Source organism: Heterocephalus glaber, unplaced genomic scaffold (assembly GCF_053883595.1).
Source record: "Heterocephalus glaber isolate CG9 unplaced genomic scaffold, H.glaber_assembly_v1.0 deba00001757, whole genome shotgun sequence".
Lineage (NCBI taxonomy): Eukaryota > Metazoa > Chordata > Mammalia > Rodentia > Bathyergidae > Heterocephalus > Heterocephalus glaber.
The window spans coordinates 4,358,021-4,380,158 of NW_028258454.1; the positions used below are offsets into that span (position 1 = coordinate 4,358,021).

At 38.3% G+C, this 22,138-nt stretch overlaps 1 pseudogene across 1 annotated transcript in view; it reads right to left on the reverse strand.

Moving 5' to 3' along the window:
- Window positions 1-22,138, reverse strand: part of LOC147821240 (kinesin-like protein KIF11 pseudogene) — an 82,527-nt pseudogene extending 60,389 nt beyond the window's left edge. Inside the window, exon 1 of the transcript XR_015447390.1 lies at window positions 1-22,138. This exon is cut by the window's left edge and continues 20,093 nt beyond it. The product of XR_015447390.1 is annotated as a kinesin-like protein KIF11 pseudogene (transcript).

The window sequence follows — 22,138 nt, forward strand, 5'->3', positions numbered from 1 at the left end:
TGTCAAGTTTCTTTTACCCTGCTTGGGAAGTTTTCTGCCATCACTTCTGTGAACAGTTTTTTTTATATCATCTGCACTCTCTCCTCTTTCTTCATTTACTCCAATCAGTCTTATGTTATTCTTTGCATCATCTAGCAGGTGCTGGATTGCTTTCTAATCATCGCTTACTATTTTAAAGAAACTTTTCTTTTCTTCTTCACTATTTGAAATCTTATCTTCTATATCTGAAATTTTTTCCTCACATTGCTTCATTCTGCTGTGTAGACTTTCACTGGAGTTTTTAGTCTCCTAGAAATCTGTTTGCATCTGTTTTATGGATTCCATTTATTTCCTATGTTGGGATTCCATCATGTTCCTCAGTTCTTCTATTTTTTTTATCTGTGTCCTCTCTAGATTTATTAATCATGTCTTGCACTATGGGTATAATCTCTGCTGTTATCTCAAGAATTGTTTCTGATTTCATTTTTTCCAGATCCTCTTTTTTTGCTAGTTTAGGGAGTCCAGGTTGTTGAGTATCAGATTGTGCCATCTCATTTCCTGTTGGTGTTGCTTTATGTGATCTGGAAGTCTGGTTTTGAGACTTGTTTACATGTCTTTTAATTTCATTGTGAGTGTATGTGGGGGGTGCTGCTGGCGCCTGGACTGCTCACCCTCTCAGAGCTGAGGGTGGTGGTAAGGTGGCCCAGAAGTCTCCTCCTCAGTGTTGAGGGCCAAGGTTTTTATTTTTGTACATTCACAATTTGTTTTACTGATTTGTAGAATTAGCCCACTTTAGTACAGTGTCTCATGAAAATCCAATTTTATAATTTTGGGAGGAGGTTGAAAGTGAATCATCAGGTGATTCAGCTACTGATATGATAGATAGAGAAGTACAGAAATGAAGACCCCTGATTCAGATAAGGAAGAAAATAGTAATGTAAATAAACATTTGACTATTCTAAATGCTACAAAATGACCACACATACCTGAGCTATCCAATGGTAAAACTAGGTCAGAAAATGTTTCTAGGTTCTTTCCAAGGGTGAAACCTATTAGACAGAATCCCAACACTGTGATTCAATGTTGGAAATTGTTTGTAATGGATGATAGACTACAAGATTTTGTGAAATCCACTAATAATGAAAAACAAGTAAAACATTCTACATGTACCAATGGTAACACTGAAAAATATATTTATTATGATATCTTACTATCTGAACTAAGAGCCTTCATAGCAAGACTTTATCAGTCTAATTGTCAGACTCTAAAGAATTTATGGAGAAGTGATGAATGTGGCATTGAGATTTTAGAACAACAGTGACACTCAAGAGATTTTGTTTCCTTCAAAATTGCCTACATTTTGACTACAAAATGATCTACCAAGAGAGAAAAAAATCTGACAGTTTGACTGCTATTCATTTGTTTTGAAAGCTTTGTTTCAAACTATAAAGCAACTTATACACATCTGAATACATGACAATTGACAAGCAACTTGCATCACTTCATGGTTGTTGTAGCTTTTGTCAATATATGTCAAATAACCCTTGCAAATATGGTGTAAAAATATATGCCCTGGTAGATGCAAAGACATTTTACACCTTGAATTTAGAAATTTGTCCTGGAACTCAGCCACCAAGAATAACAGGTCTTTATTCCTTCAGTAATAAACTGTGTGATGGTGTGAACAAACTTGTTACACCTATTTCCAAAAGTAAGCTAAACATCATATTCGACCATTGGTTCACTAGTTACCCACAGATGTTGCATTTGCTAAAAGAACACCAGCTGACCAGCACATGAACTATTCACAAGAACAAAGTAGACTCCCCTCAAATGTTGCAAGTTCACAATAGAGAAATATATAGTAAAGTCTTTGTATTTCAGAAAAACATAACACTGGCCTCATATATAATGAAGAAAAACAAAGTAGTATTGATACTGTCAATGTTATACCACGATGATAAGATTTATAGTGAAGCTGGGCATGGTGGTGCACACCTATAATCCCAGCACTTGGCAGACTGAGGCAGGAGACTCCTATGAGTTCAAGGTCAGCCTGTGTTACTTGGTGAGTTAAGGCTAGCCTGGACTATATAGTGAGACTCTGTCTCAAAAAAAAAAAAAAGATAGATGGTGAATTCTCAATATAAATTAAGTCAGAATTAGTCACATTTTACAACAAAACAAAAGGCGGAGTAGATGTTGTCAAGTTATGTGGCAACTATGATGTCTCTTGAAACAAAATTTTGGACAATGGTTGTGTTTTACTCCATCCTTAACATGTTAGGCATAAATAGTATCATAGTTTACAAGGAAAATAACAAGTGCAAAATATCATGGAGAGATTTTCTGAGAGAATTGGGACTGGAATTGATAAAAGATCAATTACAACAGAGGAAGAAAAATACGTATCTTCCCAGACAGTCCCACAAAAAAATTCTGGAGCAGACCAGTGAACAGACAAATGAAACATCACAAGAACCCCCTAACAAAAAAGCAAGGCCAGCAAGATGTCAAATATGTCCTAAAAAAAGATAGGAAATAAAAACATGTGTGCTCTCACTGTAAGCAATACTTGTGTATGGAACATACTATTTTCACATGAAAAGATGGCCTTAGATGTTATAATTGAAGTAACAATTATTTTTATTGTCATTTTGTTTGTATTTTCATTGTAGGCCATATAGTAATTTATTTATGTTGTGACTTTTTAGATTTTGCAAACAGTTGATGTTGAACATGTTGGTGCTTATCACTCAATACATATTAAAAATTTAATACTTTATTTCACTAATATTTTATTTTCCTGTTAGGTACACATTTGTATACTATAATAAGACTCATAAAATTAAAACAAATAATTCATTTATAGAAATACTCCTAAAAATAATAAATGTGGGTGTTATATACCCACCTTATGCTCCTTTTTAGGAAATTTAACCTGATGCACCCTAGGATGAAGAAACCAAGACTCAGAAAATTGCAACTGATTGTTTGCTTTCAAATACTGTGTACAGTTCACCACCTCCTCCTTGACCAGCTTGAATATGCAGGGAGGGAGTTGCATGCAAATAATGGAAATACAAGAGAAAGGCTAAGAGAGCCTAAGAAATGTAAGAGAGAGCTGTGAGGAGTTATAGCAGTACATTCTAGAAAATCTGAGCATGGAGCCAAATAGCTTAAAACCAGATCCTTTCCCTCCTGCTTCTGGCTGTGCAGCATCGGGGAAATTATTTAACCTTGCTGTGCCTTGAATTTTTCTCACTGTTAAAGGGGAATAATTTTAGCATGTACCTTATGAAGTTGTTATGACACATACATGTTAAGTGACAGCTACATGATGATGATGAAAAAGTTCAGGAAATACTTCAAGGAAGAAGTGGCATTATAAGAATGAGTAGTTTGGATAGATGTCAATTCAAGGGAAGTTCCAAACAGAGAAACTAGAATTAGTACAGTTAGAAACAATAGAGATGAGTGAATCACTCCCTTCCTTCCATTTGACTCTAAACAGCACCCAACAGTTATTCTTGCTTCCATTATCCTAAGAAAGGTAGAAAATAAGATAACAAAAGCCTAGGGGATCGCTGATGCTCTAGGTGAGAGCACAGGGGCCAGCGAAGATTTAGAGGGAGGCACCTAATGGAGAGGTGTCTGGCCTTTACATTCTGAATGCCTGAATTATTGGCCCCCTTTTTCTTATTGCTGTTGCTGCCTTTGACCTGTGTGCAGTGCTTTTCTGTCACTTTGGTACTTTTCTTCATCTGCGTTATACATTTGTTGGCATGGACTGGCCCTGAGCACAACTTCCTGTGATCTTCAATAAACATAGCTGCTCACTACTTACCACTGATGTACACTTGACAATTATTTCCTCATTGTACACAAGAACCTGAGCTATTATTGACAGAATGAAAGCACAGAGGCTGGAGAACACTGGAGGAGCAGCAGTGATAGACTTTGGCTGGAGAGTAGGCCAGTGGGTCCTCATGGGGTTGCTTTGGAAGTGCTGTGTCAAAGGACAGCACCATGTCTGAGATGCTAATATGGCCCCTTTCCCCCAGGAATGTGGGATTCTCACTCCCAAACCAGTGAGAAAATAGGTAGGAGATGTGGGTAGAGGTAGACCAGGTCTAGATCATCATCTCAAATACTAGGTCCAGGGGTGAGCTCTTCTATTCTCCACACATTTTCTGCTACCAAGAGTTCTGATGGAACTATGTAATCAGAGAAGTTCCCATTGCTCAGCACAGAACAATCAGAACAATAAGGGGCCATATTATTCAATCCTAACCCATTTTGCCCCCAACATTGCATGAGCCACTGAAATCAGGGAAAAAAGAGGTGCAGGAAAAAGAGACCACGGAAACTTCTCTGAGAAAGTGATATAGGAAGTATGATCTATGGACCTCCACATAATATAAGGGAAATATTATAATTCCCAACCTGCTAGATATCTGAAATTCCAAGTTTGTTCTCTAAAATCAAAGAATGAATTCTAGGAACAACAGAGGTTAAGAGTAGAAAGAATTTATTGAGAGAAAGATAGCTTCTGTCTAAGGGAGACAGAAGGGGACCTGGAAAGTGGGTTGCCCACCAACCCTGCTTCTCAAGGGTGTTTTATTGAGCAAAGCCACAAAGTGAGGAGGGTTCAAGGTGGGACAAAACTATAGTCAACTAATAAGATTAAAAGTATAATTGCTTAGGTACTACTGATCCAGTGGGAAATCACAAGGTGGGTCAACCAATAAGATTACAAGTATAGTCACTTAAGTAATATTTATTAAATGAGCATCAAATGGGGAAGCAAGTCATGTAGCAAGTATACATGAAATGAACAAGGATTTTCTGGAAAGGAATGGGCTAGGGAGGTTTTGGTCCCCACTCAAGGTGATTGATGCTTATTTAGAATTATAAACCACTGCTGCTCATCCTAAGGGGAAGTATGTGGGTATAGTCATTCCTCTTTTTCTTGAAGCTTGGCCTTTAGTGAATGTGCTTCTGCCCACAATTGTCTTCTGTACTGAGGGCCCAGCCCTGCCTAATTGCCTTATATCATTTTCTAACTAACTTAGCTATCTACAATAAAAAGAAGGCATGTGATAAAGACCAGAGCTGGAGGCATGGTCAGCACACAGGTGTCCATGAGGTTAGTCCCTGGTCAGAGCTTCCAGAGGAAGCAGACAGTCACTCTTTATACTGTAATAAGGAAAACATTCAGATTCTTTTAGATTAAAAAAAAAAACCATTACTGTCCCCTAGAGAAGCCAAGTGCTCAATCATTCAGAGCCTGTGAGAGGTTGTAGAGACTGAGCCAATGGCTCTTTTACTTAGAAGCATACTTCCTGGTTTAGGATAAGTGAATGATACTTTTTCATAACTGTTTTACGAACATGCACAAATGAGTACTGCACAATCAAAATCCATGGGATTAATATTGGAAGGCATCCAAGGACAGGTGAAATCTTGGATCTAACTGAGAAAACCTAGGTATGGAAATGGCTTCAGGCCCAGTGGGATCCAGAGGCTCAAATACTATCAACAAGACTCCATTCGTTGCTCTGCTTATTTCTGCATGGTTTCATTCATCAGCTAATGCTACTTGCATATTATGGACAAGATTGTTACCAGCTAAACACCCTACATGAAACATTTTTCTGTCTCAACGGCACTATATAAATCTAGAAAAGGGCTCACTTAGTGCACTGCAGCCACACATCCATTCCTGGACCATCAGCTATGTCTGGGTAGTGATGAGCCTTCAAGAAGTACAGAGTCATTAGAGGGAAGTTTTCCAAAGGAAAACATATTGGTCAGAGAAAAACAGTACATGCCTGAAACAGAAATTGTTCTACAAATCTAAAATGCTTCAGGGTTTATAGAGCAGAAACAGACAATTAAGCATCCAATCTTAGAATACAAGAAATGGGCTCCCAGCTCAAAGGAAGGCACTTCCGGGCCACCTTTCCACCGCTCCCAGCCCAGAGGAAGGTGCTTCCAGGCCGCTGTTCCACTGCTCCCAGCCCAGAGGAAGGTGCTTCTGGGCCACCATTCCACCACTCCCAGACCAGAGAAGGTGAGCCACGCAGGTGCCAATAGCACCCCCACCCCTGTCAAAATGAGAAAACAAGTAAACAAAGTCTCAAAACCAAACTTTGAGATCACCTACAGCAACCCTAAAGGGAAATGAGATGGAACACTCTGATACTCAACCACCTGGACTCCGCAAACTGACAACAAAAGAGAATCTGGAAAAAATCAGAAATAATTTATCAGATAACAGCAGAGATTGTGCTCATAGTGCAAGACATGATTAATGAATCTAGAGAAGAGCGGAGGAACATGATGGAATCCCAACATAGGAAACAAATGGAATCCATAATACAGATGCAAACAGATTTCCAGGAGACTAAAAACTCCATTGAAAGTCTACACAGCAGAATGAGCCAATGTGAGGACAGAATTTCAGATATAGAAGATAAGATTGCAATTAGTGACCAGGAAAAGAAAAATTGCTTCAAAATTGTAAGGTAACATGAGAAATCAATCCAGCAGCTGCTAGATGATGTAAAGAAGAATAACATAAGACAGATTGGGGTCAACGAAGAAACAGGAGTGAGTGCAGGTGACATGAAAAAACTCTTCACAGAAGTAACGGCAGAAAACTTCCCAAGCAGGAGAAAAGAACTTGACATATAGATAAGTGAAGCATATAGGACTCCAAATAGGCTTGATCAAAAAAATCTACCCATAGGCATATAATTGTTAAGATTCCAGAAACCCAACAAAAAACAAAGTTCTACGAGCAGTTAGAGAAAAGAAACAAATCACATACAAAGGAAAGCCCATCAGAATCATAGAATTCTCAACACAAACCATCAAGGCAAGAAGAGCTTGGAGTGACATATTTCAAACCCTAAAGGAAAACAGCCTCCAACCCAGATTGATGTACCTTGTAAAACAATCTTTCAAAATGGATGGAGAAATAAGATACTTTCATGACAAAAAGCACCTTAGGAACTTCATGAATACCAAACCAGCACTCCAAAAAATTTTAGACAATATCCTAGGAAAAGACAACAAGGATCACAATCCCAGGAAGCAAAGAAGAATGAACCCATTGAGCATGACAAGAAATTAAATGTAAAGGGAGAGAATCCAACAATAAGTCATGACCATGATAACTCAATATGTATCAGTTATAACCATCAATGTTAATGGTCTCAATTCACCAATCAAAAGAAATAGACTGGCAGAATAAGTCAAGAAACAAAATCCAACAATATGCTACATACAAGAAACACACTTAATTCAAAATGAAACTCATAGACTGAAAGTTAAAGGGTAATAAATAATACTCTATGTGATGGGAACCCAAAAAAAGGCAGGAGTAGCTATCTTCTTTGCAGATCAAGTAGATTTCAAACCAACACTGATTAAGAGAGACAAAGAAGGACACTACATCCTTGTAAAGGGAAGAATCCAAGAGGAAGAGATGACAATCATAAATATCTATGCACCAAACACTAGTGCGCCCAACTATATAAAACAAATACTAATGGACATGAAAAGTCATATATGCACAAATACAATTATAGTAGGGGACCTCAATACCCCACTGTCACAAATAGATAGATCAACTAGACAAAAAATAAGTAATGAAATACTAGAATTCAATTGAACTCTTGAACAAATGAACTTAACAGATGTTTACAGAATGTTCCACCCCACAAAATCAAAATACACATTCTTTTCAGCTGCACATGGTTTGTTCTCCAAAACAGACCATATACTCGCTCATAGAATGTGTTTAAGAGTGCAAAGGAATTGAAGATATCCCCTGTATATTATCAGACCATAGTGCAATGAAATTGGAGATACATAGCAAAAGAAATGGGGAAAATTTCATAAACATGTGGAAATTGAACAACACACTTCTGAATAACCAACGGGTCACAGAGGAAATTAAAGAAGAAATCAGACAGTGCCTTCAATTAAATAACAATGACAATACAACATATCGGAATCTATAGGACACAATGAAAGCAGTCTTATGAAGGGAATTCATAGCAGTGAAAGCCCATATTAGGAAAACAGAGCAAGCCCAATTGAACAACCTGATGCCAAACCTCAAGCTTCTAGAAAAAGAAGAGCAAGACAAACCCAAAGTTCATACAAGGAAGGAAATTATAAAGATCAGAGCAGAAATCAATGCAATGGAGACTAAGAGAATGATACAAAAAAATCAGTGAAGCCAAGAGTTGGTTCTTCAAAAGGATCAACAAAATTGACAAACCCTTAGCCAACCTTTTCAGAAAAAGGAAAGAAAAGGCCCAAATCCATGTAATCAGGAATGAAAAGTGTAAAATTACAACAGACCCAGCAGAAACCCAGAGGATCATCAATACCTACTTGGAAAACCCATATGCCAATAAGATGGAAAACACAGAAGAAATGGACAGATTCCTAGATACATATGAATTACCAATATTGAACTAAGAAGACCTAAAAATTCTAAACAACCCAAAATCAATCAATGAAATTGAAAATGTAATTTAAAAATTTACCAACTAAGAAAAGCCCAGTTCCTGATGGCTTAACTGCTGAATTCTACAAGACATTTAGAGAGGAACTACTGCCACTACTATTTAAACTCTTCAGTGAAATTGAAAGGGAAGCAAAACTCCAAAATTCATTCCTGGAAGCAAGCATCACCTTGATCCCCAAAGCAGAGAAAGACCCAACCAAAAAAGAGAACTATAGGCCAATCTCACTAATGAACATAGACGCAAAAATCCTTACTAAGATACTTGCAAATAGAATGCAGAAGATCATCAAGAAGATCATACACCCTGACCAAGTGGGATTCATCCAAGGGATGCAGGGATGGTTCAACATACACAAATCAATCAATGTAATACACTATATCAATAGAGGCAAGGACAAAAACCGTATGATCATTTCCTTCAATGCAGAAAAAGCATTTGACAAAATCCAACATACATTTATGATAAAAACCCTGCAAAAAATTGGAACAGATGGTCTCTACCTCAAACTGATAAAATCCATCTATGAAAGCCCAACAGCCAGTATCAAACTAAATGGTCAAAAAGTGAAATCCTTCACACTAAAATCAGGAACAAGACAAGGATGTCCACTATCACCACTCCTGTTCAATATAGTTTTGGAAACATTAGCCATGACAATTAGACAAGAAAAAGAAATAAAAGAAATAAAGATAGAAAATGAAGAAGTCAAATTGTCATTATTTGCAGATGACATGATACTCTATATAGAAGACCCCAAGAACTCCCACAAAGTCTTCTAGTCTGAATAACCAAATTTAGTAAAGTAGTTGGATACAAGGTCAACACACAAAAATCAATAGCTTTCCTCTATATGAACAATAGATTCACTGAGAAAGAAATAGGGCGAATAATTCCTTTCACAATAGCATCCAAAAAACTGAAATACCTAGGAATTAACCTATTGAAAGAAGTCAAAGACCTCTTCTGTGAAAACTATAGCACTCTGAAAAGAGAGATTGAAGATGATAGCAGAAAGTGGAAAGACATCCCCTGCTCCTGGGTAGGAAGGATCAATATAGTGAAAATGGCCATACTTCTAAAACTGCTATATAGATTCAATCCAATCCCAATTGAGATCCCAGCAGCATAGTTCATGGACCTTGAGTAAACAATCCAAAAATTCATTTGGAACAAGAAGAGACCCAGAATAGCAAAAGCAATTCTAGGAAACAGAGACATGGCAGGGGTTATCACAACCCCCAACTTGAAACTATACTACAAAACTAATGTGATATAAACAGCATGGTACTGGCAAAGAAACAGACTTGAGGACCAGTGGAACAGATTAGAAGATGCAGAAACAACTCCAGACACACTCAGTCATCTCATCTTTGATAAAGGAGCCAAACACTGTCACTGGAGGAAAGATAGCCTCTTTAATAAATCGTGCTGGAAGAATTGGGTTTCAACTTGCCAAAGATTAAAACTAGACCTATATCTCTCACCATGCACTAAACTAAAATCAAAATGGATTAAAGATCTAAATATTAAAATAGAAACCATGAACCAGCTGGAACAGAGGGTAGGTAGAACTCTTGAAGACATTGGTGTAGGAAAAGATTTTATGAACAAAACCTCAGTTGCCCATGAAGTAGCACAATCAAGAAGTGGGATCTCTTCTTATTAAAAAGCTTCTGCACAGCAAGAGAAACCACCAGCAGTGTGAAGAGACAACCTACAATGTCAGAAAAAAATCTTCACCTGCTTTTCCTCAGACAAAGGCCCACTATCTTGAACTCATAAAGAACTTAAAAAAAATCAGACCTCCCAAATTTAAAGACCCAATCTGAAAACGGGCATGTGAAATGAACAGACATTTCTCTGACAAAGAAGCAGAAATAGCAAATAAACATATGAAAAAATGTTCAACATCACTGGTCATTCGAGAGATGCAAATGAAAACAATGCTGAGATTCCACTTCACTCCAGAAAGAATGGCTCCTATCATGAAATCAGCCAATAACAAATGCTGGTGGGGATGTGGGGAAAGAGGAACCCTGCTCCACTGCTGGTGGAAGTGTTGACTGGTGCAACCACAGTGGAAATCAGTATGAAGATAACTGAAAGAACTAAGACTGGAAGTCCCATTTGACCCCGCTATTCCCCTACTGGGTATCTCCCCCAAAGAATTAAAAGAATCATACCACAGTGATATATGTGCAACCATGTTAATTGCAGCACAATTTTTAACAGCTAAAACTTGGAAACAGCCCAAATGCCCATCAACTGGAGACCGGAGAAAGAAAACGTGGCTTTGTATAAAATGGAGTACTACTCAGCCATAAAAAATGAGAAATTAGAGACATTTATAGCTAAATGGATGCACACTGAGGGGATACTCTTAAATGAAATAAATAGGACACACATGTGTAAATACCAAATAGTTTCTCTAGTGTGAGGACCTGAAAGTGTCAATAAGGACTAAAAGCTATAATAGATAATGTGAAATAGGAAGAAAAGGGGCAAATGGGAAGGAGAAGTGGGAGGAGTAGGGGAAAGGAAAGAAGGGAATGGAATTAATATGAGAAAATGGAAAAATGGAAACAAAGTCTTTGTAAATAGGGAGGAATGGAGGGGTGGAAGGGAGGGCAGCGGAAGGGGGGAAAATAAGAACCAAGAGAGACTATGTAAATGTACAAATTTCCACTGATGAATGTCACTATATTGTATATCTAAAATGTACCAATGATTAAAATGAATAATTTGTAATGTGAAATAGGAAAAAAAGGTCCAAATGGGTAGGGAAAGTGGGAGGGGTAGGGGAAAAGAAAGAAGGGAAAGGAAAAATTATGAGAAATGGAAAAAATGGAAACAAAGTTTATAAATAGGGAAGGGTGGAGGGGTGAAGGGAGTGTAGGGAATGGGGAAAAAATAAGAACCTAGATGCATCATGTAAAGGTACAAGTTCCCAATGAGAAATGTAAATGTATTGTATACCTAAAATGGACCAATAAAAGAATTTTTTAAAAATACAAGAAATGAAGACAGGGAACATTTGAATAAATTGTTTTCAGAAAATAAACACAAATATTACCAACAACAGTGTTGGGCTTTGATTTTTAAACATATATCTTTTCAGCAGCTAAGTTTTTTTCTCCTTCTAAAAGACATATTCTTGTGCAGAACACTAACATATAAAATAAGTAAAAGTGGAACAAGCACAGATGGCTGGAAAATTTACCGGTTGGACTCCTATGATATTGTATTTGTCAAAGTCACTTCAGAGAAATCTGGAGTTACTTGACAGCCTACTGGATTATGGGAACCTTGAAGAACTTAATACAAAGGTCAATACAAACTGGAAACATGGATAGCTGCAGAAAATGTTTAAAATGGGAGGCTCCAACTTCTAAGTCATGAACCAGTGGCAGAGGAGCTGAACAGAAAGTGAGTGAAAACTTCATCTGTATTTATAGCCACTCCCCATTGCTCACATTACTGCCTGAGCTCTACCCTCTGTCAGATCAGCAGGGCATTAGAGTCTCAGAGGAGCATGAATCCTACTGTGAACTATGCATGCACATAGTAGGTAACTAGGTGGAGCCCTCCTTTGAATCATCCCAAAACCATACCCATTGCCCCATCAATGGAAAACCTGCTTTCCATGAAACCAGTCCCTGGTGCCAAAATGGTTGGGGACCATGGCCCTGGAGAACTTCCTGTGTAGTCACAGCTGTGTGTTAATAGTTCAGTCAATAAGTGGCCTCAGTAATGCGGTTTGGTGTCAGGAGGAGTTTCCTGGTTAAAGAAAAAAAAGTTGTTTAGCAATGGGTCTGGCTACCACCCTGGAGATCCTGAAGCACAGGCACCATTATCCTTTGGGGTTTGCTGCACAGCTGGTGGAAATACTGAATTCCCTAATTCCTTGATTTGGCACTAGAAAGAGTAGGTATGGAAAAAGAAACAGGGAATGTTCTTTAATCTGAGCCTTAACAGTTCATTCCTTCTCCTTGTTCTCCTGTATCAACTTGTAAGAGCCTGGAGAACCCACAAAAGCCAAGGAAACCACACTTCAGTCCTACCTCCCCCTTTTGCTTCAAGTCCTCTCTTCTCATTTGATTTATCTCTGGAGTCTGCAAGTTCAATTCTCCCTCTTGTCCTGGTCTCTTCTGATGGGCAACTCCATTTGATAGTGTACCTGACTTCTGCTTTGGTTTCTCTGCATGGCACCTCTCTGGCTCTACACCCCACAGTTGTGGGCAACATGATGTTCTAACCTGGAGACCCCGTCTTCTTGTCCCAACTGAGTGCTAGGCCTGTTCACCACTTGGCTCCATTTCCTGAGCCTTGAAAATCTCATTACTTAACTGGAAGAGAAGACAGTGACTGCCAATTGGAATGGGGCTTCTCTATAATGTGCAGAAGAATCAGGGAGCTTGTTAAAACCCAGCCTAATGGGTCGCATCTTCAGAGTTTTAGCAGGTCCAGGGCAGGCTCACAGTGAGAAACAGCTGCAAACAGGGAATATGCATACAACATGAGCTGGCCTCGATTTTCTCTGCTCTAGTTGTCCCAGGGAATGCAAAAATGTATATAGGAATGGGTACCTGGGAAATGCTGCCAGGAAATCTTCAGGTGAATGTCTCAAAGGCTTAATGAAAGATGGCTGAAATTTTTGTTTTGAAACATTTTGAATTCACAGCAAATTTGATGCAACAGTACATGCCAAACTGAGTTCACCAGCTCTAAGTGTCTTCTCACGTTCACCCCATCTCCTTATATAAAGACACACTTCCCTTTTGCCAAGCCTTCTGGAAGTAGCCTTCAGACTACATGGTAGTTCACCTCTAAACTCTCCAACTTGCCTCCCTCAGGAACCTAGGGCATTCTGCTGTGTAATCATTTCAGCATGGCAACATCTAAGAAACCCAACATGAATCCTGTACTCATCCTGCACTCAGATTTACCTCACCTTCTGCTAAGTGGTCTCTGGAGCTGTCCCACTATGTAGAATCCAGTCATCATGTTATGCTCCTTGCTGCTATGTCTCCTTATTCTCCTAATCTGAAGTCATCTGCGATGGTTGATTTTATATGCGAACTTGACAGGACCACAGGTGTCCTCATTAAACAGTTCTGGATTCATCAAGAGGGCATTTCTGAGTGAGATGACATTTAAATTGGTGAAGTCAGTAAAGTAGATAACCCTCTCTTATATGAGTGGGCATCATCTCATCTGCTGGGCAACAGCATGCTGCAACTTAATCTAGAATGCAACCATATGAAGAGGTGTGGCCTTTAGGCAGTCAGGCCATCTGGGCTCCAGCCTTCATGTGCGGCCTACTGCCTTATAAAAGTACCTGAGCTGCATTTGCCTTTCTGTCTATGAAGAAAGGCGTATAGGAAAGTCTGCCTATGTGCAGTGTGTTTGCCTTCCTGCTCCTTCTACCCTGGGAGGACACAGCATGTCCTTAGAGGATGTCCCTTTGAAGGACAGGCCACAGGGCACCATCTTACTTCACAGACAACAGCCCTCACCAGATATCAAGCCCACTGACACCGAACCTTGGACTTTCCAGTCTCTACAACTGTGAGCAATAATTTTCTATTGCTTGTAAATTACCCAGTCTTTGGTATTTTGTTATAGTGACACAAATGAATTAAGAAATAGAACAAAAGGCAGAAAAAGAAGGAGGAATTCACTCCATCCCACCCCCTTTTATTCAGCCTCACTGCTTGAGTCAGGGACATCTCATCTTGTCCTGCCCTTGAGTGTTGTTTATCTATTGGTTTCTTTGGTTATAAGGCCATATGTTGCCCAGCTGTCTGGTAAACATTATATTTTAGTATGTCTGGGAGGCTGTTCCTGGAAAAGATTAAAACTTGAATAGGCAGGCAGAGTAAAGAAAATGTGTTCTTACCAATGTGGGCAGGCTTCCTCCCATCCATTGAGGGCCTAACTAGAGCAAAAAGACAGAGAAAGGGTGCTCTTGACATGGGACATCCATCTTCTACTCTCAGACAAGGGAACTCCTGGTTCTTGGACCTTCTGATTCTGGAACTTACACCACCAGCCAGGACTTTGGCTTTGGACTGGGATTTGTACCAGTGGCCTCTAGTTCTCAGGTCAGTGGACTCAAAATGAAGTAGACCATCAGACTTCCTGGGTTTTCCAGCTTTCAGATGGAAAATTGTGGGCCTTCTTGGCTCCTATAACCTTGTGATTCAGTTCCCATAATAAATCTCTTGATAGATAGATGATAGATAAATGATTGATAGAAGATAATAGGTAGATAGATGGATTCCTAGTGTATCACCTTAAATCATTTCTAGAACAAAGTTAAGTTTTTAATTTCTCTTTAATAAATTTACTTGTTGACACCAGATGTTCCTCCAATAAAAAGCATTTCTTATGCAGACCTTTGGAAAGTCACAAAGCCATTGAATTGAAGGATACTTTAGGAGAGTCTCCTTTGACCCTCTCACTATACAGCAAAGAAGCTGAGATCTAAGTTACTTACTTGTTCAAGGTCATTCTGCTAGTCAAAGGCAGATCCAGAAAGACTCATAGGAAGTCAGGATAAAGGCAAAAACATAGCAAGGATGTATATTTGATTAGACAGGTCTTTGAGTTCCTCAAATTACACCATAGACAGTCTATAAATAAGGTTGGCTCTGTCTTTTGTGTACCTTTCCTCTGTGGATATGGGGATGTTATGCATTTTGTCTAAGATTACATCTCATATATTATTGTGTGTCCAGCTTTCTTGCAGGACCCTCTCTCTAAATTAATCATATTATAGGCGTGATTTACCTTTTAAAATTGTTCATGTACACAATTGCAGACTCCTTTATCAGACCCAAAATAGAAGCAGTCCTATTTGTGGCATTAAAATCAAATGACCCCTTTATGCCCAGCCAGTTAATACTGGCTTTATAAATCATTCTCACTGTATTATGGAGCATCATTGAGATTTTAAGCAAAAATCTTCTCTTATAGCCACTAATAGAAACTGCATGTCTTTCTCATTTCTCCTTTGGGGGGAAAAATTCTTTGTTTTCCACCTCCTTTTAAACCAGAACATCAATCCATTTCTGGCTATAAGCCCAGGAGAGATGTGCCTGAACCCATTAGGCTGAGAGGGTTTCGTGGCGTCACTGCACGGAAGATTAAGTGGCCAGGATGACTTCATATCAAAGTGCTGAAAGGGAATAATGGCATCCCCCAACAAGTAATGCCAGGCAAGACAGTGGGCATTTCTGACCTAGACAGTCTCCTCCCCTGACTGAAGGGGAATGAAGATACAGTGCAGAGAAGCAGAGGCTAAAGTTCCTGTACTTTTATAACCAAAAGCTTCAGAGGAATTATATTTAAATAAACTAATTTGGGGACAGATCTTCCTGAGTGGTAGTGTCTCCATATCCATACTCCGTGGTGGCACATTTGTCCCCTAGACCAAATTTGTATCATGAGCATCACTGTCCTTACAGAGGTGCACGTACTGGCTCAGCCTTGCACTTCCTGCAGGGACTCTGGGCTGGAAGGTCTTCCCTGTCCTCATACTTCTTGCCTCCCTGCTCCTAGAGTCCAAGGCTCCCTCCACGTATCATGGTCACATTATCAGAAGGGCTACACCAGCTGAGACCATGCAAAGTGAACTTATTCATCAGCAGAAAATATTACCAGTGTCCTATGACCTTTATACACGTTGGCTGAAACATTAAAAAATTCAACCACTGTGATAAATGTACTGGGACCTGAACGGTGAAATTATTATTTATTTAGTATGTTGTAATTTTAAATACTAGAAACATGAAGAATTCAATTGTTTTATTTATTTCTTTAAAATACTCTATTTTTTGAGAGCATTTTGAGCAGTGATTGTTTTCTTCTTGTAGAATTATGATACAAACAGAGCATCTTTTCAGTGCCTTAGCAAATTTTCATACTCTCTTAAAGATTTAGATCTGTTCTGAATGTTTTATTCTTTGTACTTTCGATGTTGTGAAATGTCCCTGAGAGTTCCTTTGAGGTGACATTTTGGCCATTGTTACTTTTTCTGGGTCTTCTTTCTCCTTTGTGTCACTATCATCTTTTTAAGTTTGTGTCTGTAAACTTCATTTGTTTCTGACTTCCGCTGTCTTGAGTAACCATCATGTTGATGTCATTATGTCTTCAACTCAGATTTCACTTTCATCATTGTTTCTTATTTGCTGTACTTTAATTGTTAGCCAATTCTCTTTCAATTATTCATTTTTGTAAAATTTCATATTGGCTCATTACTAAATAACAAAGAGGTGACATAGCTACTCACTTTATTGCTTGTGCATGAACTGAACAAAAGAAGACCTATGACTAGCCATTGATCAGTTTTCTGATTTGTTATTTACATGGTGACATAGCAGTAAAATTTGTACTTTCTGCAATTACTCCTAGTTGATATACTGTGGTCACCAAAATGTGAACCACACTGTTGGGGACTGATGTTATAAACTACATGGAAATAGCTGAAATTCAACTGTGTCAAAACTGTGCAAATTAAGTTTATATATATGGTTATATATGATATATATATAGTATATATAAAATATAGTATTGTGGCTATAGTACTGGACATAGTATATGTAACATAGTGTACTATGCCTACAATCATGTGTCATTTAATGAAAAGAATATGTTCTGGGAAATGTATCTTTAGGTGATTTTGTCACTATGTGAACATCAGAGTGGATACTTCACAAACTAAGACAGCTATGATGTCACTGGGTAATAAAATCTTATGGAATCACTAGCTGGGCATGGTGGCACATACCTGTAATTCTGTCACTGATCCAGCAGACTGATGTAGAAGGATCACCACAAGGTTGAGAACAGCCTGGACTGCATAGGGAGTTCAAGGCCACCCTGAACTACTTAGTGAGACTCTGTTTCAAAAAAAAGCTTATGGAATCATTGTCATGTATGTGGTCCAGAGATCCTTGGCTGAAATCCCATTATGTGAAACAGAACTCTGTGTGTGTGTGTGTGTGTGTGTGTGCGTGTGTGTGTGTGCGCATGTGATGTTTATATGGCTTTTATGGTGCTGAAGTAAAAGGGGTTGTTCTCCCTCTATTTAGGCAAAAAAAAAAAACCCCAAAATCAAGAGTGCCTCTTGCTCTTCTTCAACCAAGGACATGATTTCCATCCCTGTCTCATTAAAACCTAGCCCAAACTAGTGGGATATACCAACTGTCATAGGCAAACTCTATATTAAGAAGATATCAATTTATTCTCTAAAGTTCATCTAGTAATATACTATAAAACCAACTGAAGTTCCAATGGAAATTAGGCAAGAGGGAAAGACCTAATGAAATAATTCTAAAATTTGTCTAGAAAAATAAATGGATGAGAAGAGCCAACAAAATATTATAAAACAAGAATAACGGTCAGATCCTGCCCTACCACATATTAAAATAAAGTTCAAAGCTATAGTAATTAAAATTCTAGGAAATCAGCACCAGATAAACACACAAACTTAGTATATGATACGGCTAGCATTTCACGTCAGTAATAAAGAGATGAACTGTTCAATAAATGCTTAGAGTGTTAGCCTAACTGGCTAAACACTTTGATCATAGTAAAGTAAGTATTATTCCCAAAACCTTAAAAAATCCACTCTATATTAATTGAAGGTTTTGTCTCTGACCCAGGGTGTCTTCTCGGTGTCTATCAGTAACTGGTCCCTACACATCCGTTATTTAGTTCATGTACAGACAGTAGGTGTGAGGTTATGTTGCCTCTTTGTCTCCCACTGATAAACCTATATAAAACTTTACAAATAAATGCACCTGTATGTGTCTGCAAGAACGTACTGGAACAATTGTTTTACAACTTTGAATTAAATAAGGACTTTTAAATTGTGATTATTAAAGCTAAGCCATAAGGGAAAAATGGAATATTACTTGTAAAAACACTCAAATTTTCTGTAACCTACCATAAAAAAGCAAAAATTAGAAACATTTTCAGCTGATATAACTGAAAGTAAATAAAAATGATAATAAATAGTAATAGAAGTGCATAAAATTTAATTTAAAAAGATAAAAATACCACATGAATCCATTATTAGTAAACACAGAAAGGTGTTCCACTTCCCTGATGACCAACAAGTAGAAATCAAATCTTAAGAGAACATTTTTAACTCATAGTGCCAAATATTTTAAAGAAAAATAATCCTAGTGTTCATGATATTGTGGTATAGGAGTACAAATTGTCACCTAAATGGAGGATGTTATGTGTAAATCTTTAGCAAATCTTTTGACCCAGGATTCATGAAACGTCTGGCTCTGATAATAGATCTTCATGTGATTTTGAGGGGCCTGACCACAGGCAACTACAAAAGCTTTCCTTGACGAGTCTGGTCAGGGAAGGCTACCCATCTCCACCTAACATGCTGCACTGTCAGGGCACCACAGTCTGTGAGGACTGACTGGCAGTGTCAAGGTCTCAGGTGCTTCTGGCCATGGGCTAAGCTCTTCATATTTATGTTTCTAGCATCAGCACCCTCATTCCTAGGATTTTCTCATCCAAGACCTTGAGAAAAGTTCTTCCTCAAGCACTTTCTGCTAAGACTTCTTTACATGCAAGAAGGGGAAGTCTGCTGGACACACTCCCCCACTTTGAAAGTACAGCAGCCTGTGCTTTTCTACTCTGCATCCTTCTCACATTCCTTGCAGGCCCAGCATCTGTAAAGCTACCAGAGCCTACAGAGAAAGAAAAACCATTGTTTTCTTTAATTTGTGTGGGTTTTTGGTTGGGATAGAACCGTGTAGCAAAAGACAGATTAACAAGAGAAAAGCAAACAATTAAAAAATATGTGCAACACATAGCATACAGGAGAAACCACAATGAAAAGTGACCTAAAATGGCTTAGAACTCTACTTCCATTGTACCTTCAGCAAACTGCAATACATTTGTAGGGCTATGTCTGAACAAGGAAAGTGGTTTTAGGTTTTAAAGCTTGGGAAATTGTGGAAAGGCAAAAATGTGAGAGGAAACTAATGGAGAAATTTTGTGTGCAGAGTCCTCTGATGCTGCTGGGTCTCTGGGCTGAGTTTGGAGTTACGTCCAGTGAAGAAAATTATGTCCTGTCTTTAAGTGGATTCCCTAATAGAAACAGAAAGGATTTCCTCCATTTGCTGCTTATTCCTTGTATTTTCCAGCTTCAAGGAGCCACATGTATTTCTGGTTTTATCTTCATAGCACACCACTCTGATCTCTTCCTCTCCTACTCTGACCCCTCCTGTAAGGACTATTGTAGTTTCCTGGGACCACCTGCCCACACCAGGCTCATCTCTTCATTGGGAAATCCTCACCCTACTGCTTCACCACAATCCGTTGCCTTTTAGGTAACATTCACAGGTTCTGGGAATTGGGACCTGGATATCTTTGGAAGGTTATTGTTCAGCCCATCACATCAAACTTTAGTAAGTAAAATATTAGTTATTCTTTAAAGGTCATATACTGTATTGTAAAACTTCCTTGATTCAGAATTATTTCAGAAATAGTGATAATAGTGATATAGATGCAATAATAGTGATATTAATAGTGATAATAGTGATATAGATGCAAACAATATAAATTGAAGTTTTCATTTACTGAATAAATCCTTTATGATTCCTCAGATTAATATTTTAAATAATATTGCAAAGATACTTTCAAATCTGACAAAAAGCTGTTTTTAAGCAGCCTTATTAGATGCTATAAAGGTATCTATTTCACATATTGCACTTTACAAATCGTTATTTACTAATGGTGTTTCCTAAAGGTCTCTACTAAGCAAATCTTAGTATTATGATCTGAAGGACTAACTTCCAACCAAGATCAAGAATATGAGGTATGATCAAGAAATACTGTGAATTTAAAATTTTTAAAAGAAATGTATTACAGTAAGACACATTGCAATTAGATGTTTTCAAAATAACCCCCCCACACACACACACTTTGAACACATTTATCCCATCATTTTTGCCACTTCCTGAAGCAATTCTGGAAGTCTTTCCAGAGTGTCCTTAGATGTGCTGTCATGGCTGCCTCATGCCCCTTAATCAATTTGAAATGTTTACCTTCTTTTTAAATTGAGAATTTACTTTGTAAAGGCATATTAAAAAAAAAATTTACCCTCTTTGAAGAAGAGCCAGAAGTTGCACTGTGACAGATCTGATGAATTTGTGATTGGTAGGTGAGGACATTCCACAATGTTTTTCCAAGCCTTCCTTTCCTCTGCAGTAACATTTACTATATTTTTATCACACTTGTAAAGACACTCAAAAAAACTTGTGGTACTGCTCCAGAAAGCAGCAAGAAAAATAAGGTAAGTGTTTAAAGTGAGGAAGAATATATCAGGGGGGATTAATAGCAATATGTCTTTTACTGTAATAAAAATTTAAAATTTAAACACATACCATAGTTTTTTATTAGTCCATGTACATTTTCCCATTTCTGACAAATGGTTAAGCAGCTTATGTTTGCATATTTCTGGTAACAACGAGACAAACTTTTATTGGAATATAGGCTGAGATGCTACCTTGTAGAGTGCAGTGACTTTGGAGTAGGTTAACTTGGGTTCCACCCTTAGGTCTACCACTTTCATTCTGTGGCTGTGATGGTCAATTCTATGTGTCAACCTGGCTACACTGTAGTTCCTAGTTAATCAGTCAAGCACTAATCTGGGTGTTGTTGTTAAGGTATTTTGTAAATGTGATTAAAATCTATAATCCATTTACTTTAAGTAAAGAAGATTATCCTAGATAATCCAGATGGACCTGATTCAATGGGTTGAAAGGCCAGAAGAGCAGAACTAAGACTTTCCTGAGGGAAAAGCAAGCCTGCCTGTGGAGTGCAGCTCCAACTCAAGCCTGAGAGTTCCAGTCTGCTGCAGGGATCCCCAACTTGCTGAGGCAGTCCTCATAGTTGAGTAAATAATTCTTTGTATAAGAAATTCCTTGGAATAGGGAGAGATGAGAGAGAGAGAGAGAGAGAGAGAGAGAGAGAGAGAGAGAGAGAGAGAGAGAGAGATTGGGAGAGAACTCTCCTATTTTGGTGGAACTCTGATAATACAGTGCATAAATGACTAACTCTCCAATTTTTAATTTCTTCATCTGTAAAATAGGCATAGAAGTAGGCTAGTGACTGGTATATAGTAGATTCTTTTATTATTATCATCTACTATTATTATTATGAAAAGAATGTCCTATCTGTCCCCTTTCCTCAATTTATTAGATGGTTCTCCCTTACCTGGAATTTAAACCTGCTTCTCAATAACATAGATCTGTGGATACTAACTCCACCTCTGTCACTAAAATGATGTGTCCACTGCACTGTCCCCATAGCTCACTTTGGAGGATCTGAGCCCAACCATTGTGCAGTTACATTGCTCTGTGTGGTGGGTAATTTACAGTGGGTTGGACCAGATATTCCGATCCTGCCAAGCTTTGTGCACGTGGCTGTGGGCTGATTTAAGACACCTCTGCTGGGGCAGCCAGGCTGGCTGGGAAGCCTAGGACAGCCGGGCACTTAACCTCTGCCTCATTTTTCCTTCCTGAGGTACATACCCAAGAATGTACTCATGGTTAGAGAAGAGGATTAAGCAAGAA